This window comes from Panthera leo, chromosome A2, assembly GCF_018350215.1.
Source record: "Panthera leo isolate Ple1 chromosome A2, P.leo_Ple1_pat1.1, whole genome shotgun sequence".
In the NCBI taxonomy this organism is placed as follows: Eukaryota; Metazoa; Chordata; class Mammalia; order Carnivora; family Felidae; genus Panthera; species Panthera leo.
Genome location: NC_056680.1, coordinates 93471562 through 93493269, shown reverse-complemented (window position 1 = coordinate 93493269; position 21708 = coordinate 93471562). Strand labels below are relative to the sequence as shown.

General features: G+C 37.4%; 1 protein-coding gene across 3 annotated transcripts in view; it reads right to left on the bottom strand.

The window, feature by feature from the left end:
• CDK14 (cyclin dependent kinase 14) overlaps positions 1 to 21708 on the bottom strand; it is a 606215-nt gene that overhangs the window by 276142 nt on the left and 308365 nt on the right. The window lies entirely within an intron of this gene.

Here is a 21708-nt window from a genome sequence, read left to right as displayed (position 1 = left end):
AAAACCCTTGATGAGCAGAAGTACAAAAACACTCATTTCAAAGCTTCCAGCTGTTCAGTTTTTCTAAAGGAAGAGAACTGAATTTACCTTTGAGGCTGACTGTGTCTTTATTCTAAGAAAACCAACCTAATGGCAATTTCTGTTATATAAAGGTAAAGCAAGTCCCTACCTACTATTCTGGGGTAAGCTGTGAAATTAACCTGCATCTTGATGTTTCAAACAGAGCAAAGGGTTTAATGTAAACTGGATGCATGTTTTGGAAAAGCTAATGGGTTTCTGAGGCTCTGTGGTTTCTCTGAGGAAGATGTTTGCTGCCTTGGGGAACACAGAGATAACACAACAATGACCCCCTAGTTCTTGATTAGCAGTTTTCAGGAACCCAGAGGACTGAAGAAAGGGGGTGTGGTGAGATGTGGTAACATTTAAGTCTAAATGCCACCATGGGTACTGATATTGGAGTGTTGGTTATGTTTTGGTATAAATATTAAGTGCTCTGATTATTGATTGGGGCTGCAGGCTCAGGACCAATCCTGTGGCTAGGAGGTGGAAGGTGGACCCCAAGATCTGAAATTAGATCTACCAGAGGCCTCAGATTCTCACGAGTTGGGAGCTTCCTCTTTCTGGAGGCTAGGGACCTGATTTTCCAAGTAGCATCCCTGGGTACACTCACTTTGGGGAAGGAGAAGCCAGCCTTAGGCAGATGGAAACGAGGAAGAGATAAACAGGGAGGGGATCCTTTACCCCTACACTGAGGAGGGTCCTCTAGGTTCTGAATGGAGAACTTTAAATAGAAGCAAGTGGTACCCCTTCCCTACCCAGGCCCGGCCCTGCCCATCCCCTGATGCTCAACTTTCATAAAGCCTTGTTGGAGATGATAGCCTGATGTTGGCTGCACTATAGTAGCCTATGGGAAGGGTCTGCATAACTTAAAGGAGGCCAGAACGGTCATCGTTGTGCAAAATGCCAGGGAGGAGTCAGCCATGGCACGAGGCCATCATTAGAGGCACTTTTATGGTGGCATCAAGAGGAAGAGCAGAGTGAAGGAAAATGAAGCACCTGTTTCAGAACAATAGGATACCTGCAGCACTCGGGCAAATAACCAGGGCCCATGCCGAGGAGCTCCAATATGCTGTGGTCATCACTATAAAGGTACCAAGTCATAAAGAAATCTAGGGGAAAGGGTGCCTGGGTGACTCAGTTGGTTAAGTGTCTGACTTTGGTTAAGGTCATGACCTTATGGTTCGTGGGTTTGAGCCCCACATCAGGCTCTGTGCTGACAGTGCAGAGCCTGCTTGGAATTCTCTCTCTCCCTCTCTCAAAAATAAATAAACATTAAGAAAGAAAGAAAGAAAGAAAGAAAGAAAGAAGAAAGAAAGAAAGAAAGAAAGAAAGAAAGAAAGAAAAAGAAATGCTAGGCAGAGGGCATGAGTTCAAATGCCCTGTGGCAGGAGCAGGCCTGGCACATCACAGGTGTGGTGAGGAGGCCCACGAAGTGGGGGGCAAAGCACTAGCATGTACTTGCTGCACCCTTATTTCCTGCATGACCTTCACTGCTACTTCCCACCTCTAATTCTAATTTCGACCCACCTCCAAACTCTTCCCTGAACCCCAAGGTCAGAAGGTATTCCTCCTTGCCATGAACTTCCACAAGATGCAGCTGTACCTCTGATTTGTCACATTGTACTTTACCTTTGAGTATCAATGTCACTAACTTATTTAAGGCAGAGGCCATGTCTGATTCTTGGAGTTCCCTAAGACCAGCACGGGACCTAGAATGTGAAAGGTGTTTACTGAATTGACTGATTGAACTAAACTTAGAAGTCACTCAGGGTGTCTCACAAGTTTCAGAGAGTGATCAATGGCACCTTTTATTCTGGGTGTTTATCCTATATTTATCCACCCAAAGACGTGTGACACTGTTTCTAGCAAAAGACTAAAAATAACCTCAAATTCCGGAAGGAAAGTAGGTAAATAAATTATGGCACAGCTTACAAAATGCAGCCAATGAAGCCAATAAATCTATATGGAGCCAACGATAATAAATTGTTAAGAGAAAAAGGCAAAATAAAGAACAGTGGGTATGCCACACACTATTTGCATTAAAAAATATGTGCTTACACATGTGTATTCTATCTTGGAAAAGAAACCCAAGAAATAGGTAAAGGCAACTGCCTATGGGGAGAGAAATAATAGGAGGGAGAAGAAAACTTAATTTTCACTCTACCCCCCTTTTGTTCTCTAAAATGTGTATTACTGGGGTGTCTGGGTGGCTCAGTCGGTTAAGCGTCCGACTTCAGCTCAGGTCATGATCTCACAGTTCATGGGTTTGAGCCCCGCGTCAGGCTCTGTGCTGACAGCTGGGAGCCTGGACCCTGCTTTGGATTCTGTGACTCCCTCTCTATCTGCTCCTCCCCCACTCACGCTCTCTCTCTCTCTCCCTCAAAAATAAACATTAAAAAAAATTTTTTAATGTGTATTACCGTGTGCACGTTACTTACAAACAAACAAACAAACTTGCTTTTAGAGGAGAGAAAGAAAAAGGTCAAATGAGTCCTCACCAAGCCATGTGTATTCATAGCAGCCCCTTCCTGCCTCCACCCTCAGATTCTAGTGTATTTCTTTATACTTTATAATGTGAGTCCTAAAATAGTGATCCGATGTAAATGACAGGCTTTCCTGGTATGGCAGGGAAACTCATGGCTGGCAGCAATGAGCTAATGACTGGGTAGAACAAGTTGAAATAAACTATTATTTAAATATTCTCACCACTCCAAACCAAGTTGTCTTCTAAAGCGCAGGCTTGTCTGCCTAATAGCCAGTTTAGCTACGAAGACCTAGGATAAACTTGCATGAGCAATTTGAATCATCAAGCAATTCTGAAGTTTAAAAAAAAAAATCTTCCTTGAAGGGAAATTTACTCGCAAGTATAATACTTAAAGTAGATTTCCTTAGGATGAAAGTGTCAAAACTGCCCAAAGCATCTAGTATTAATTTTTTTTATAATTCATACAATGGAGTTTTCATTTCTACATCTAATTTAACCACAGGAAGGCATGCTGCTTGAAATAACCAGAAATAATGGATGTAAGAATATAGTTTGGTAGATTTTAAGAAGTTCGAACTCAGAATTAGCAACCTGACAATCTATATATCTTCATTTGTCAGCAAACATCGCACATGCTACATTTGAGAGGACCAAGAATGTTCCCAGAAGCCTGCCACAGTTTTAAAAGAGCTGTCAGCAATACAACATAAACTCATCTTATCCTTCAAGAATTACAGACAGAAACCTAACATTTGAAGCACATGTCCTTGTCAGAATCTGTTATATATACTTTAAATATTCCCCTCTTGTCAGTCCAAATAGCTTGTTCTTCCAGGCATTTATCTTCATCAGTAAAGCTTTACTTGGAATCTTTAACTGTAGCTTTAAATTTAGAGACTATCTTTTTTATTTAAATTTTTTTTCATGTTTATTTATTTTTGAGAGAGAGATAGAGCGCAAGTGGGGGAGGGGCAGAGAGAGAAGGAGACAGAATCCAAAGCAGGCACCAGGCTCTAAGCTGTCAGCACAGAGCCCAACATGGGGCTCGATTCCATGAACCAGGACATCATGACCTGAGCCAAAGTTGGACGTTTAACTGAGTCACCCAGGTGCCCCTAAATTTAGAAACTATCTTCAAACCAAATGTGAGTTCCAAAATCATAAGGTGCTCTTCAGTTTGCTTTCTTTTTTTAAAATTTTTTCTTTAATGTTTATATATTTTTGAGAGAGACAGAAACAGACCTTGAGCAGGGGAAGGTCAGAGAGAGAGGGAGACACAGAATCCTAAGCAGGCTCCAGGCTCCGAGCTGTCAGCATAGAGCCCGATGAGGGGCTTGAACCCATGGACAGTGAGATCATGACCTGAGACGAAGTTGGAAGCCCAACCGACTGAGCCACCCAGGTGCCCCGCTATCTTTCTTTTTAATTGATCTCATTGTTTTTTTCATTAAATATTTCATTAACTGTGTTATTAAATTAAACTGTGTTATTTCATTAAATATGTTCATCAACTGGGACAACTGATAAACTAATGATGGCTTGATGAGAAAATTCACCAAGTCAATAAAATTATATGGCCCTAAAAAGCAATGTATGTACTGTTAAAAACTATAGTATGTTTTTTTAAAGAAAAATGTCATTATGTAAATATACATTGAAAGCTGTGAGATATGTAAACAAGTACTATATTAGCAAAAAAGGATAATCAGTAATGTTTATTTTCCTCTAAAGCTGTCTATGACACCTATTTTAAAAGAAAGAACATATCATTTATAACTATAAAGGTTAACATATAAAAATACAAAAAATCATGCTATGTTAGTGGTAAAAACAGAATTCATGTTAACAATGATATAATTGGTACCGTATGAAAATATGTATTCATGTAATTGAGGAACTGAAGGTATTTAGAAAATTTTAAAATAGCTACTGTGATTAAGGTCACAAGACCATCAGTAAATGTTTTTAGTTTTTTTTTTTTATTTGGCATTGTTATTCTCAATGTTTAGAAGAACATAGAAAGAGTAATAGGGAAAGGATTGTGCATTTTCTTCTTGTGTAATGAAAAGATACTTGTCAAGATCTGCCATGGATTTATTGACCTCATAAGTGGGGTTTTATTTCTGGACTCTGTTCTGTTCCATTGATCTATATGTCTATTTTTGTGCCAGTACCATACTGTTTTGGTTACTATAGCTTTGTAGTAGACCTTGAAATCTGGGATTGGGACATCTCCAGCTTTCTTTTTCTTTTTCAAGATTGCTTTGGCTATTCAGGGTCTTTTGTGGTTCCATACAATATTAGGATTATATGTCCTAGTTCTGTGAAAAATGTTATTGGTATTTTGCATTAAATCTGTAGATTGTTTTGGGAATCATATCCATGAGCATGGAACACCTTCCCATTTGTTTGTGTCATCTTCAATTTCTTTCATCAATGTTATACTTTGAAGTACAGATCTTTTACCTCCTTGGTTATTTCTAAGTATTGTATTATTTTTGGTGCAATTGTAAATGGAGTTGTTTTCTTAATTTCTCATTCTGCTACTTCATTATTAGTATATAGAAATGCAGCAGATTTCTGTATATTAATTTTGTATCCTACAACTTTATGGAAATCATTTATTAGTTCTAACAGTTTTTTTGGTGGAGTCTTTAGGGTTGTCTACATATAGTATGTCATCTGAAAATAGTTAAAGTTTTACTTCTTCTTTGTCAATCTGAATGCTTTTTCTTTTTCTTGTCTTATTGCTGTGGCTAGGAATGCGGTACTATGTTGAATAAAAGTTATGAAAGAGAAATCTCTGTCTTGTTCCTGATCTTAAAGGAAAAACTCTTATCTTTTTATCATTGAGTAGGGTGTTGGCTGTGGGTTTTCCATATATGACCTTTATTTCATTGAGGTATGTTCTTCTAATCTTATTTTGCTGGGAGTTTTTACTATGAATGGATACTGTACGTTGTCAAATGCTTTTCTGTGTCTATTGAGATAATCATATGGTTTTTAGCCTTTCTCTTGTTAATGTGACATATCATGTTGATTGATTCACGAATACTGAATCACCCTTGTATTCCAGGAATACATACTACTTGATTGTGGTGAATGATTTTTTAAAAGTATTGTTGGATTTGGTTTGCTAATACTTGTTGAGGATTTTATGTCTATGTTCATCAGAAATATTGGCTTGTTTTCTTTTTTGGTAGTGTCTTTCTCTGGTTTTGGTAGCAGAGTCATGCTGCCTGAATTGAATGAATTTGGAAGTTTTCCTGCCTCTTCTTTTTTTGGAATAGTTTGAGAAGGATAGGTATTTTTCTAAAGAAGATATACAGATGGACAACAGACACATGAAAAAATGCTCAACATTATCCATCATTAGGAAAATGCAAATTAAATCCACAATGAGGTATCACTTCACCTATCAGAGTTGGGAAAATAAAAAACACAAGAAATAACAAATGTTGGAGAGGATGTGGAGACAAAGAAACCTTGTGCACTGTTGATAGGAATGCAAATTAGTACAACCACAGCGCTAAACAGTTTGGAGGTTCTTCAAAAAATTAAAAATAAAGGCGCCTGCATGGCTCAGTGGGGTACCTGGGTGGCTCAGTCAGTTAAGCGCCCCACCTTCAGCTCAGGTCATGATCTCATGGTTTGTGGGTTCAAGCCCCACATTAGGCTTTGTGTGGACAGCTCAAAGAAGGAGGCTGCTTCGGATTCTGTGTCTCCCTCTCTCTCTGCCCCTTCCCCACTCATGCTGTGTCTCTCTCTCTCAAAAATAAATAAACATTAAAAAAATTTGTAATTAAAAATAGAATTAACAGATGATCTAGTAATTCCACTGCTGGGTATTTACCCAAAGAAAATAAAAACATTAATTTAAAAAGATATATACACCCCTATTTTAACTGCAGCTTATTTACAGTAGCCAATATATGGAAGCAACCCAAGTGTCCATTTATAGATGAATGGATAAAGAACTGGAATATATAAATGGAATATTAGTCAGCCATGAAAAATGAAATCCTGCCACTTGTAACAATATGAATGGACCTGGAAGGTATAATGCTAAGTGAAATAAGTCAGTCAGAAAAAGATAAATACCATATGACTTCACTCATATGTAGAATTTAAGAAACAAAGCAAAAAAACAAGCTAAGAAAAAAAGACAAACAAAAAGCTCAGACTCTTAAATACAGAGAACAAACTGGTGGTTATCAAAGGAGACGTGGGGTAGAAATACGAAATAGATAAAGGGGATTAGAACACATTATCTTGATAAGCACAGAGAAATGTACAGGATTGCAAAAAATATATATATTAGACTTTCTGAAAGCATTAAAAATTTTCACCATTCGTCTTCCTTACTATCTAGTCGCAGTTCTTGGGATGCTTACAATAAGAAAGGTAATAAATCTTCATTCCAGATAAGGCTGACAGTCATAATAGTTCTGTATTTGTTGGGTTTTTTAATTTTTTCATGGTCAAAGCAGAAGTTTACTTTGCAATTAGCAGAAGTATTTTTAAAGAAATGGCCACCAACTGTATAAACATATGGTAGAAAATACAGTTGACTTACTTAGGAGAATAGTTTTTAAGGGACATTTAAAAATATTGAAATATGGAATTTAGAGCTTAAAGGCCATTAAATCTTGTCTTATTTTTTTAATTTACAGAAAATAAAACTGACTATTTAAATCTTTAGTCCAAGGTGCAATAGCTAATTAGTGAACATCTTAGAACAAGCACGTGAACTTCTCCTATCCATTCTTTTTATTAAAGAGCCGGCCTTTTTGCTGCCATCTCTGCCCAAGGAAAGGGCTTCCAGAGAAGACATGTGTTTCCTGGCTTCTCACCCCTGGACTTTGCTGCGAACCTTGGCTTCTGCCACTGTTCTAGCCTAGAGGATTGGGAAAGTGGACCAGGACTTACTCTCACAGCTTTGGCCTCCCCAGATCTGTCAACAGGCTCTGGATGACAAACTGTATGTTGCAGACACCTGGCTCAGTACCCTGTCCCCATCCCAGGGGCCTATCTGTGCAGGGACTGGGCCTGGCCCAGGTTGTGCCCAAATGGCAGCAGGTTCTAGCTGGTAGGAGGCCAACAAAATGAGTGCTGAAACTCTTGTCCTGCAACCCCGAGGCCTGCCAGGCACTGGCACCAAGTGCCTTCCCAGATGCATGTGCCTAAGGTGGAACTCAGAGACTGAAACTGGAGGACAAGCAAGTGTTAGATGGAAACAAGTCTGCCTAGAATAGCCTGTGGGCTAAATAAGAATAAAGCAAGTGGACCATCAGATCAGCAGCTGCTTCAAGGCCATTTTGGAAAGAGGCTGGGGATAAATAAATAATAAAAAAATATAACCAAACAGCTGCCATCTGCTACTGTTGCCACTACCTAATTGACATTTAACCAACTCTCTGGTTTGCTGCCCACATGTCCACCAATATATTTGACCCTGGCTAAACAGTAAAAGCTCTATTCTTTGTCATGTTATTGTAGAGGGATTGTAACTAATTACCATTATAGAAACTAACCTACCTTTACTTAAATGGGACCCTATTCCTGTCCTTGTCTCAGAAACCTCATGAAATCCTACTCTTCCTTTGAAAAGACTTCTTTAGGCTGACTCCTCTAACTCTCCCAAGCAAAACAGTGTGGCACCCTTTTGTGGGCTTCCAATTATGCACAGAGAAGTCATCCATTGGAAAATAGTATAATTAGTGGCATAACTTGTCTAATTTCTCAGTGAGCCACTTGAAAACAACTTACAGACTCACTTAACTTCTCAACCTTCCATTTTGTTATCTGGAAAAGAAGGCTTATGCAAAGATTCTATATGTAAGATTATGTAAGGCAGAGTGCTCACCCAGCATCTGACTCAAGTACCAGCCAATAAGGCTGACTTCTCATCACTATTTGTCATCAGCAGCATCATTACCAATATCCTTTAGACATCTCTACACCCTCCCATAAGGCTTTACATACTTGGTTAACTGCTATGTCTTAAGAAAAGTCATATCACACAGTGTAACTACCATGAGATAACTGGATAGTAGTTTTTATACCAACAGTAGCTGGCAGATTCTAATGTAGTTCCCGACACCCCCGCCTCCTAATATCCATGCTTTTGTGGAATCCCTTCCGCCTCTGTGTTGAGTGTGGATGGGACCTGTTACTTGTTTCTAAAAAACAGAATATGGCAGAGGCTGTAAGTTCTGTCTTGCTGCAGACTCACTTTATTGCCTTCTTGGTTTGCATACTCTGATGAAGCAAGTGGTCATGTTGGAGAGGTCCACGTGGCAAGGAACTGAGGGTGGCCTCGGGCCAACAGCCCTGAGTCCAACAGACTGCAAGGAACTGAATTCTGCCAACAACCATGTAAACTTGGAAGAGATCCTTTCCCAGTAGAACCTTTAGATGACACCTTGATTGCAGCCAGGTGAGAGACGTGGAGGCAGAGTCATCCAGCTGAGCCACGCCCACATTCCTAACCCACAGAAACTAGGAGATCATAAACATGGGTTGTTTTAAGCAACTTAGTTTGTGGCAATTTGTTAAACACTAATATATAATTAATTTACCAACATTTTCCCAACTTATATTCCAGAGAGTCAAAAATGTGTCCTTAATCAAAAAGATCTGAGAGATGTGACACCAGATTTTATTTTAACTGTAGGAAGGTCAAGGGCCTTTAATCACTAGGTTAATATACACTGCAAATTCACTGGGTCTGGGGAGGAGGGAAAGACATATATGAAGCTTACCCTAAACTGATTTGACCAAGGAAAATTAATTAATTTTACAAATGATCTTTCATTAATATATGGACCACAGTTTCAGAAATGCCTTTTTGGATTTATAGTAGCAGTAAAAGAAAGAACAACCAAAAGCTGGCTCTGAATGCCTCTGTTAAGAGGGCAGGATAAGTGTGTAAAGGGGACAATAGGCATCCACCTAACAGGGATGGGGGAACTGACAGGCTCCTCCTAAAAATAACAGAGATGAAAAAGTTTCACTTCCAACGCTTCCATAGTCATTAAGCCTCTAAATATACAAAGCATGATGCTTGTATGAGCAAAACAAATTACCTACTTGGGTTTCTCAACAAAACCATTTATGACTGCGGAGAAGACAAAACAATAGTTGTCATTCATTCTTCCCTCTTCCTTCCCCCATCAGACCAGTGATGCACATCACCTGTCACCAGCATCGACAGTGACTGCCCTTGGGCCAGAGGTGGGGAGGGGCAGCTTGGAGAATGAAAGGTTAAGTGGGAAAATAAAGTCTAATAATGAATGTCTTGTTTGGGGTCACATGTCATGTGAAAAAGGGTTTTGAGCTCTGTTTTTTAATATCTTCCTGATTTCCAGAGATTTTTATCTATGGCAATGAAAGGGCAAGTTGGCATGTATTAGAATGTTTTGCTACCTTCAATGTCTAAGCTTTCAATGAACAGATAGCGCCTTAGAGCTGGATGGTAAAAGTACTGTTTATTTTGGCATTCACTTAGTGATTCAAAGACAATTTCAAATTTGCATCCAAATTTCTCTATGTTTTGGAGGGAGATCAAAAAGCTCATTTATAGCTATTCCCATTGATAAAGTGCTGGACAGCAAAACACATTTACCTGTAATTTTCATTAAAAATTTATAAAAATGTTTTTTCATTTATTTTGATTGGGGGGGGAGAGGGGGAGAGAAAGAAGGAGAGAGAGGGAAAGAGAGAATGTGAGAGAGAAAGAGAGCACATGTGGAGCAGGGGCAGAGACAGAGAGAGAAAGAGAATCCCAAGCAGGCTCTGCATTGTCAGCTCAGAGCCCGATGCAAGACTTGATCTCATCAACTATGAGATCATGACCTGAGCCAAAATCCAGGGCTGGATGCTTAACTGACTGAGCCACCCAGGCACCCCTATAATTTTCATATTTAAAAGATCACTGGTCATAGTAAAAAAATCAGAACTACTTGAACATTCTTCATGTTGTTATTTAAAAGACATGAAAGAAGTCAGGATCTTCCAAGATGACTTCAGGATGAACTGTTTTCAAGCCTACAGACTGAACAGAAATGCCAAAGTTAAAATATCAGTCAATCGAATACCCACACTGAGCTAATATTAGAAGCACAAATCAATGTTCTCACATTAAAAAGGGGGTAATGAGACTTGTAGTGCCCACTTCACAGGGTAATAAGGGTAACATAAAATAAGATCTACAAAATCACTTCATGAACTTATAAAGGGCTGCTATTATTATTATTAGAAATGATAGAGTTTGAATCAATGTCATTTCCTAAAAGCAATCTAATGTCAAGTGCTTCTGATACAATGTTTCAATGATTCAAGGACTACAGTGTTCCCAATGTTGAATTCAATATTCAAAAATGAAAATGCCTCCTGCCACTGGAACGACTTCTACATTGTGTACCTGGCAAAAAACTCATCTTTTGCATCAACACTGTACAACAAGCAGCACAGACACCCAGATCCAGAGAAGGTCACAGACTTGTCACTTAACAAAAAAAGATGGTAAAACAAGCAATTCTAAAATTTAAGAAGTGACTAAGTTTGCTGTCATAGCCAATGCTGACAAAATGCAGTGTACTGGTATTTTTACTGGAATGGATACATGCTACCAAGACCTTGATTTATGAATTTGCTAAGGCATCTACCATAACCTTAAATCATTTGTTTTGGCAACCTATGCACAACTTTTCTTGGAGACTACAAGTGTGTCCCTTAATTTATGCATTTTCCTAGCTGTATGTTTTTCCTCTTGAGATTTTACAGACTTGTCAAATGAACTTTGACATCAAATCTAATTAAAAAAAAAAAAAGAAAACGAGAAAGAAAAAACGGCCACAAGTCTTAGAACACAAGGTATAATGGTCCTCCACTGTTTTCTTATAAACTCTGTTTTACAAAGCACTGAACCTCTGAAGACTCTTAAAAATCAATATGCCACTTTTCATTGAGATTTCTGCATTACCTGACCATGTAAAAGTAAGTCCTGCAGCAAGATCTACCCCTGAGAGACTTCGGACACTGACACTGCACACGAGTAGTGTTCTCATAGTATTCAAGGATGTAGTCATTTCTTTATTAAGTGTGTAGTAAGGGATAATTATACTTTTCATTGGGGCTGATTTTTCTTGTGGTTCACAAAATTTTCTTATCTCACAGGTCTTTCCTGCTGAAACATTTGGCAGAAGCACTCAGGTATTGTTTATGAGGAGAAAATGTATCATACCAGCAGATTCTTGGTTAATTAACAAAGTGTCTGCCTCATAAAAGAACTTACATGATGTATAATCTTATTCTCAAAGTATGACACTAATGGTACAAATCTATCATAAAAATTTTTGTCACAAGAATTAGTCCCTCTTATTCAATTATCTTAGTCCCTTTACCAAGGAAGCTAAACTGAGTCACAATGTGATAGATATACTTTAAAATCTGAACTACAAACCACAGTAAGTTTTTAATAGTGATTTGTAGAGAATTACTTTGAACATTCTACCTTGGCCAGTAATTATACTTTAATATAGACAAATGACAATTTCCATAAAATATACAAGACAATGATGTAAAAATCAGATCATTTAAAAAAGTTAGCCCTTGGGGCATCTCCACATAATACAGTAACTAATATTCAAAATGGTAACCGCAAGATGGTAAAGAAAGCTGAGAGCAGAGTTGCAGGAACCGTGTGGCCATGACTCTCCACTGTAAACCAGCCATGAGCAGTGTGGGGTACATGAGAGGCACTCAGGAAAAATCTGTTGAATGAACTGTTGAATAATATCCCATATTATATCCTATGTTACACATTAAAAACAAATAACATTTTGAACACGTAAACCCTAAACCCTGAAAGGGTAACAACAGACATTTGTACGGATTGTCTCATAAGCCAGGCACTGTCCTTCAGTGATTTGTAAGCATTAATTTATTCAAGTCTTCTAACAATTTTGTGAGGTACCCAGTATAACTATCATCACCCTTATTTTCAAACAGGTAAACTAAGGCACAGAGAATTTAAGTAATTCATCCAAGGACACATGATTTGTAAACCGCAGAGGCAAGATTCAAACTCAGGCATGTGGCTCCAGAATCTGCACCCTAACCATTCCGGAACATTTTATTTCATCTTATCTTTTCACTTGGATATATTTACTTCCATGTAAAACATTTTCTATTTCAGATCTAAATGGTTTTACATAGTACTTCTGTTATGGCTCCACCTGGCCTGGAGTTGTGCATTATTTATTCCCAACCTGTGGAAAAGGCAAGATTTGAACAGATGATTTCTCCCACTGGGAGGCATCAGGGGCATTTTTCAACTACTGCCCAGCATGGCTGAGTCATAAGGGGAACATTGTTAAAGCCAACTCAGCCTTCTTCTGTCCACAGGACTTCTCAATGCTTTAATTTCTCCCAGGAATATAATTAAAGAGAGTGGTTCCTTCTAATTCATAAATTAACAAGGCTCCATTCCAACTTGTATTTCCAAGGAGGTTTCCTGCAGGTCTACTGTGAGAATCGTTCTTTATATTGTTTTTAGCAGTTCCCCCAAGATGTGCATGCTAATTCTAATGTTAGGACTGATGGATTCCTGACAAGGATCACACTGTTCATCTGACACAGATTCTTAGAACAGGAGAGGCTCTTTTGAACAAGACATCTGGTTAGCTTTCTTATAAGTTTGGGGGAAAAACATGTGTATGCGTTAAGTAAGTTAACAAAAGTTTATTGGGTACCACACTAGGGCTCTAGAGACACAAGCAACAATAATAATAATTTAACACATCACTTACTAAGTAACGGGCACAATGTTAATTTATTTTCCATTGCCGGGCCAAAGTGTACACATTTTAAAAAAATGTTTACTTCTTTATTTTGATAGAGTGTGCACAAGCAGGGAAGGGGCAGAGAAACAGGGGGAGAGAGAATCAGAGGCAGGCTCCATGCTGTCAGCACAGAGCCTGACGCAGGGCTCAATCTCATGAACTGTGAAATTATGATCTGAGCCAAGATCAAGAGTCAGATACTTAACTGACTGAGACATCCAGGTGCCCCAAGTGTATACATCAATTTGGACAAGACAATCTCTGAGTTTCCTTCAAAATCCAGAGAAAATCTGAAATTAAAAATTCTGGAAATGTGAATGTAGTGGATTTTCTTACACAATTATAACAGATTTATGTCAACTTTCCTCTCATAGATTTGCTGCTTTTATCAAAAAACAAAAATAACAAAACTTTCCCAGTGATATGTCTCTATCAACAATTGGATAAAGACTTTGAAAACATACATTCTGCTTCCAACTCTTTGAGCGAAAAGTTGCCACATCATATATTTATTTTTTATTGTTCTTTTAACATCAATAGTAGTGATTCTTATTAAATGCTCCCAATTTATTTCAAATAGGTTGAGAGCTTACCAGCAACTTTTCAGAAACCATCACAGCCTTATAATCTTGCAATCTTTGATTTTTCTCATGCCTCTCTTTATACCTTTCTTGTCCCATTCTCGTGTGGAGAGCACTCAATTTAGCCAACTCATTGACCCCTTTCACCCACTGCTCCTGGGCTGGTTCTGAGCACAATTTTCACAGCTAACGTTAGCTGGTTGTTGTTTCACACAATAGATTTCTTAGCTGGCAGTTCCAACTCCGAAACTGGAAAGAAAACCCAAGCACTCCAAACTGCATTTTACACCAATATCCTTCCAGATTAAAAATCAGAACGTCAAATAACTTGACAGACATTTAACTGAGAGACGTTCCATTTTTAAGGTTTGAATTTTAGCAAAAAGTCATATTATTTTAGAAATACAAACTTGATTATACACATCAAGGTTATTTTTATAGTATATGGTAAAATAGACTTTTTTCAGACATGTATCTAAAATTCCTAAGCAACACAGATCACTAGTTCTTATTTTTTTAATTCTTTAATTTTCTAGTACTTTCTCTTAATTTTTTAATTCATTTTTTAATGTTTATTTATTTTGAGAGAGAGAGAGTGTGTGTACAAGCAGGGAGGGGCAGAGACAGAGAGGGAGAGCAAGAATTACAAGTAGGCTCCATGCTGTCAGCGCAGAGCCTGACATGGGGCTGGAACTCACAAACTGTGAGATCATGACCTAAGCTGAAATCAAGAGTTGGATGCTTAACCAACTGAGCCACCCAGGTGCCCTATAGTACTTTCCTTTATTAAAATGAAAAAAGAAAAGTCCTAGCTTCTTATGTTTACCTATTACAACAGAAGATATTATTCAAGGTAAGAAGAAAATTTTTAATATTAATATAAATATGCACTATTCCAAAAGTAAGTAAACAAACACATATGGCATTTTAGAAACCTTAGAAAACACAAGAGGGAAAGCAACTAATACTGAAATGATAGTATTAAAGTGAGTAAAAAAAATATCAAGATGACAAATTTTTTTAAGTATGTCTAACTTTCAGAATTTACAATGTATCTCAGATCTTCCATAGTAGCCAGTTTTTCTAGCTTCCAGTAAAAATTTCTGAAAACACATGCTTTAGACTACAATGAAACACTATCATCCAAGATTCTATTATAAATCAGGTCTATTGACATTGTATCAGTGGAGCTTGGTGTTGGCTTCATTTTAAAATGTGGCTTTTTAGACGGTAAAGCACAGGAGACATGGGAAGATCCATAATTAAGGGACATTAGTGAATTGTTAAACTCTAAGCAACTTTTACACTTACCTATAGGTTAACAAACCTCATGTTCAAGTGTAATCATTGTCCTGAATAGCGTGTGAGTGTTACATGATTCTAAGGTTTGTTTCCCTGCCCCACTTGCTAACATCACCTACAATTCTTCCACTCTGGTCATCACCACCATCACTCAGTGTCCAGCCCCCCCCCCCCATGCGGGTTTTTTTCTAAGAACACACTGGTATATTTCAACTCAGATCCTTCATCACTTATCTGATTTACTGCCAACAATTCTGCCCTCATATTGTATAGTAAAAATATATAATAGTTTTGCATATTGAAATCCCTGTGCCCAGAAGGTTTCCATCCATGGTGGAGAATGAGATGATCAGCCCAATTTGGAGCAGTCTGTTCTGCATTTTAAGATGTCTCATTACCTCACATGCATGATTTGGCTAAGAATGAACTAGCACTCTTTTGAATTTCCTCATTTCCATGGAGTTGGAAGCTGCCATTCTTAGCAATCAACCCCCATCCACACTGCTTCAATCTGCTTTATGGTGACTGAACAGAGAAGTGTCTCATAGACACTCATAGTGTCTCATAGAGTAGAATATACATATGAGTTAGAATTCGTATATTTCCTCTTCTTCCCATTTACAGCTTGTAAAAACCCCATATAGATGAGATTTTTAGAGGATTTTTAGGGCAGTGAAATTCTTCTGTACGATACTATAATGGCAAATACATCATTATAATTTGTCAAAACCCAAAGAACGTATGACACCAAGAGTAACCCTAATGTAAACTATAGACTCTGGGTGATACTGACATATCTGTGTAGGTTCATCAAGGGTCACAAATGTACCAGTCTGGTGGGGGATGTTGATAACTATATGCCTCTGTGGGGATGGGGAGTACATGTGAATTCTGTATACTTTCTGCTCAATTCTACTGTGCATCTAAAACCACTCTAAAAGATATAGACTATTTAAAAGGAAAAAAAGTTGTCTCAAATATGTAGCATGTTAGCATACCTGTGATAGGGAGAAGTTACATTGTGATAGAACAAAACAGAAAAACAATGTAATTAAATGTTACCCTCATTGTCATTATTCCCCTTGAATGTCAGAAAACTTTTCAAAGGGATGAGTGGGATATTAAATAAGATTTAAATAATGGAGCTGAATGAGAATTTTATGATCAGAGAGAAGGCAATTTTTAAATCAACATTTCTTTTTCAAAAGGGTAACCACATCCTTAAAAGAGTGAGTCGGGGAAAATAACTGTCTTGTTCACATGTCAATCAAAATTATTTCTAACATGCAATCTTGATCATCTCTTTGATAGATTTTAGATGTGCACATTCTCATTTCGAGTTTTAATGAAGTCTAGAAAAATTATGGAAAAGCTGATCTTCCTTTGGTACATACTGCAGCATCAATTGCTCTAAAAATAGTCTCCGGTTTTCAGATGTATATGAAAACAAGCATCTGAACTTTGCATTAAAACTACTCATGCATTAAACTGCTGAGAAAGCCTTTTAAAAGCAGAGTGACACCTCACTGGAAAATATGGTTAATTCTGCTAATAGAAAATATATTCTGAAACAAAGATACAGTAAAATGGAAGCCTACAGGCCATAACAAATGGGCTAAGTTATACCTAACCTTGAATTTGTAACTATGGCTTCCACGGTGAATTTTATATGCTAATGATAAAAAAATAGTTAAAGGTCTATACTTTTGGGACTAACAGGCATTTATTCAGAGGCTTTCTATTTATCAAACTGACAGACTCTACTCTGCATCTGAAAGCGGCTGATTTCCTCCTGTTTTCAACTATTCCCTACGTGAATTCTGAGAGGCACATTACAAACAAACTCTGCACTGACCATGGCCTCTGCAGAGTTATATCTCTGGTGTGTTCCGCAGATTAATCTAAAATGTGATTTACAATAATTTCCTTTCTTAAATCGAGATGAGGAACAGCCTGGAGGGGGAAACTACCAACACTAGGAAGGTAGTATTTTAGACCTCTGGTGGGAAAGAGACCTGTCCAATTTTACTTGATTAAAACCACAGAGCTGTTTAACATGGTTCCTGGGTTGGGAAAGCCAGTAAAAAAACATAAGTGAAAGCTTACGTGCTTATATTACAGAGTTCTCACTGTTTCTTTTTTACAGGGGCAAATTCAGCCCAGCTGTCTTTCCATGTAGTTAGGCATGACCCTTTATAACAGTGGGAGACTACCCAGAAAATGTGGATGACACCATCATCACCTTGAAGGGACTGCAGGAAACCACAATTCTACAGACTCATCTATTTTGTTTTAATCTCATTTACATGGAAATACACCCTTAAGTTTCATACTATTATACTGCAAATGAACATCAATTTCTCGGTGAATTTATTTATGCATTTACTTGTCATACTTCAATAATTTTCTTTTAATGTGATCTCAGTGCATATTATAAAAGTGTGGCTCTCATCTATTGGAATTTCCAGAAGATAGAATAAAAACATTAGATTCAAGAGAGGATGGTGTAGCACTGATTCCAGATTCAATGGACTGATTTTTAATCACGAGCAAATATCTGGTTATTAGAAAATAAATTAATAATTTCAGAAATGAATAACATAAAAAAAAAAAAAAACAGCACAGGAAAGGATCTTGGAAAGTACTTGTTCAATGCTCTTATTTTTCAGTTGAGGAGCCTAAGGACCAGAAGGAATAAATGACTTCTTGAAAGTCACAGGCTAGTTATAGACAGAGCCTGCTCCCCTAATTCAATAATCAGTACATTTTGCCCTCAACAACAGTGTAACTAGACGACCACTTAAGGCCTACAGAGTAGGAACTTCAAATCTTACACACCTTTTTGTGTATGTTTTACACTCACTCAGTGACTTATTTCTGCAGTCCAAGGTTACAAACATAGTAAATGCAAGTGGGTATGTAGGGCCTATGTGTAAGAGCTTCAAAGCAATCCTGAGGCTCCAATACTATCAAACTGATTTAACTTTTGACTATGCCCAGCCAAGAAAGCACCGATGAAGAGAAAATTAGTTCGTAAACTGCTGGTTTACCAAAGCAAATCTTCACACTAATACTCTATTTAGTCACGCATATTTTTAATTCATGCAACCAATAATTACTGAGGGCCTACTATGTGTTAAGTGTGGTTATAGACATAACGCAGACAAGAGTGAGAAAGACAAGCTGAGTCCATGACCTTATAGAACTTAAATCAAGTAGTGGATAAAAAAAATGAAACAGATACACAAATAAAATAATTACAGTGCACTATAAGTGCTATTGAAGAAGTTAAACTGGATAATAGTGATGGGAAATGTTCTATTTTTAGAAAGGTGGCCTCTTTATAAATAGGGGATATATGATCTATGACCTGTTTGATTAGAAAGAGGTAGCCACGTGGCAAGCAGGAAGAAGAGTATTCCATGCAAAGGGAAAGATGGAGTCAAAGAGGCTCTCTGATGTGTGAATGGGTTTGCGGTTTGGTTGTACCACCAGAGGCGCAGAGCACAAGGTGGTGAAGACACAGGTTGGATGAGAGATTTGAAATATTTTTTTCATATAGGTAATGGAAAGATGAACTTTTTTTTTAGAAATTTAGAAATCTATACAATTTTATTATTTTATTTATATGGGTAGGACAAACTTCTGCATTAGGAAAGCCATAGTGATTCTAAATCATGTATAATTTACTCATTCAAAATGCATATAGAAAACAAGGCCCAGATAAACACTTAAATACAACTTTGCTAACAAGAAAAAGTAGACACAGCATTTTTTTGTGTGTAGCTGGACTTCAGAATTACAATCCACTTAAATCTGAATGGGTCTACAAATACATGATTGTCTGGTTTACTTTGTCCAGCAAGTAAAATCTCTTCAATACTATTGCTGACCTCACTTGTTACTACTGAATTCGTCAAATGACAAAGTGTTCTTTAAACCATGTAATGTGCTTTCTTTTTAATATCAGTGCAATCTATTTCTATTACAGCATGGGTGTCATATTTGTTGTATAGAGAAAATATATACAATGGTTTGCTAGAATTATTGAACTATGTACATACACCGATCAATAATTTACTAGAAAAATAGGAAGCTCTTTAAGGTAAAGCATCTATATGTATAAATACAAAGAAGACCTTGGGGCTACCTGAGACTGAAGGCTATGAATCAAGCTTCTGAATCCCAGTTTTGCAATCAGTTACCTCTCTGTTCAGGTCTCTCTCAAAAATATGTTACTATACCATACTAGGTTGAAGAGAATAAAACAAGAATTTCTAAGTGTCTAGTGCACAGAATAAATTCAATAAATTTCAGTGTCGTCCCCCCCCCAACCTATGCCAAGTATTTCTTCTAATAAAAATAGTATTTACAATATAGGACCTATATTCAGATTTCATTTGTCTCGTTTAATCATTTTCACATAGGAAAAAAAAAAAAGTTAGGACAAAGGAACTGCTTCTAAAGCTCTTTATACATCAAAGTCTGAATGAAGGCCTAGTGTTTCTAATTGTTCTGCGCCTGGAAGCATCCCATTTTGACTGCCTAGCTTCTCCACAGTTTTTACTGTGCTTCCTTCATCTCAGACATAAACACGTGCCCAAGTGCAGTAAATCACAGTTAATTGTATGTCTTAAGTTAAAAGACAAAAATAATGCACAATTAATTGGGGGGAAATTGTCAGTTGGTGGCTGAGTCTCGCTCATTACACTTTGCACACAGGATGCACGCCAAGTGTGTGTTCCTGGCAAGGGAGACTGAATCCGTGACACTGAGGTGAGGTGCTGCACGGCACAACCTTTCTGCAGAGCAGTCTGGTACAAAGATTCAAGTGCTTTAGAATACTCAACACTGCAACTGCACCACACGAGGCTTCCTACAAGCCTATAAACACGTTCAGCACAGGACTGTACCCAACAGTGAAATGTAGCAAGCACTATAATGTTCAATGAATAAGGGACTGAAGAAAGAGACTAGGTTTTGGCCATTAAAGGAAATATCTAAGACCTAAGCTGTTATAAATGAGTTTTTCACATTTAATAACATGAGAAAATGTTCACGACATATTTCATAGGTGAAAATTGTTTACAAAACAATATGTTTTGAGAAAGAAAAGTGCAGAGGATGAGGGGAAAGGTACTTGGAAAAGAGAAAATGAAAATATTAATGCTTGCTTTGAGCATCCCTAAATTTCCTAATTTTCTAAGTCACTTTCTAAATTGTTCAAAATTGCATTTCAATTTATTTCTGAATCTGATATTATAAAATGTCCATTTTAAAGATCCATAAGAATCTTTTAAGATGAACTTACCTGACAGTTATAATAAAAACGTTGTCATAAAATTCAAAAATAATACCCAGTAAGCACTTACATATAATCATTATACCCTTAATTATACAGACAAAATCAACTTTGTAAAATGTGTTTTATAAATATACAGGAAAACTATGTTCAATAGACTTAAATGTTCAATGCAATTTCATACTCCTACATATACCTTATAGTATATTAACACACCAGAAGAAAATCACTATAAATCCTTATTAATTCACCGACAATGATAAACTACAAAATATGTTTACAGCAAATCCAATAACTCTAAATTTGAGGAACTACAAATCTCTCCTCCACCCACCAACTCTCCCATTGTTTTCTACTCCGTAATAGAAAGCCTTTACATCTGGCCACTTTATATCTGGAGTATGAAATTGCATTGAACATTTATTATTTTGATGCTAAAATTTGGCAATAAACCACACACACATACACACACACACACACACACACACACACACACACAAGCGGAGTTTTATCATTTCTACCAACTAGATGAAGATAAATGACAGTTGTGCAATATATCACTCGTTAAATACTAACTTTTGTTCTATTTCAATTTTAGAAGGAAAGGATATATAAAACCCAACAGAGTAGATTCGTTCCAAAGGTACTGAATGGTCTACTAACCTTGAAATAAGAAATAAACATTTCTTGCTCTTTTATTTATCGAAAGGTGGGGTGGGAAAAGATAATCATTTTTCAGCAAAAGCGTATATTTCAACCTCAGGCATGTTTATGTCCCGAGGGTAATATTTCCATTCCACTCTTAATGGAACAAATTTCTAATCAGAATATGTATTCCAAAATAATTGAGGCAATGCACTGTCAACATATCATGCTGCCATCAGCATCCCCTGGTGCCGGGAATCAACTCAGCACCCTCTCTGCTGTGACAGAGCCAGGGTAACGCAGGAATGTCACCCTTGATGAAGGGAGGGGAGCCAGCATGGATGACACAAAGGTTCTGCTCCCTTTTGTGTGCTCAACACAGAGTTTGGAGAAAGCTTCTAAGCTGCAAGAGACCAAGCTTAAAACTTTAAGGAAGGGATGACTTATAATGACTTAAAACCACAGCTTTTAAATCAGAATCTGTGT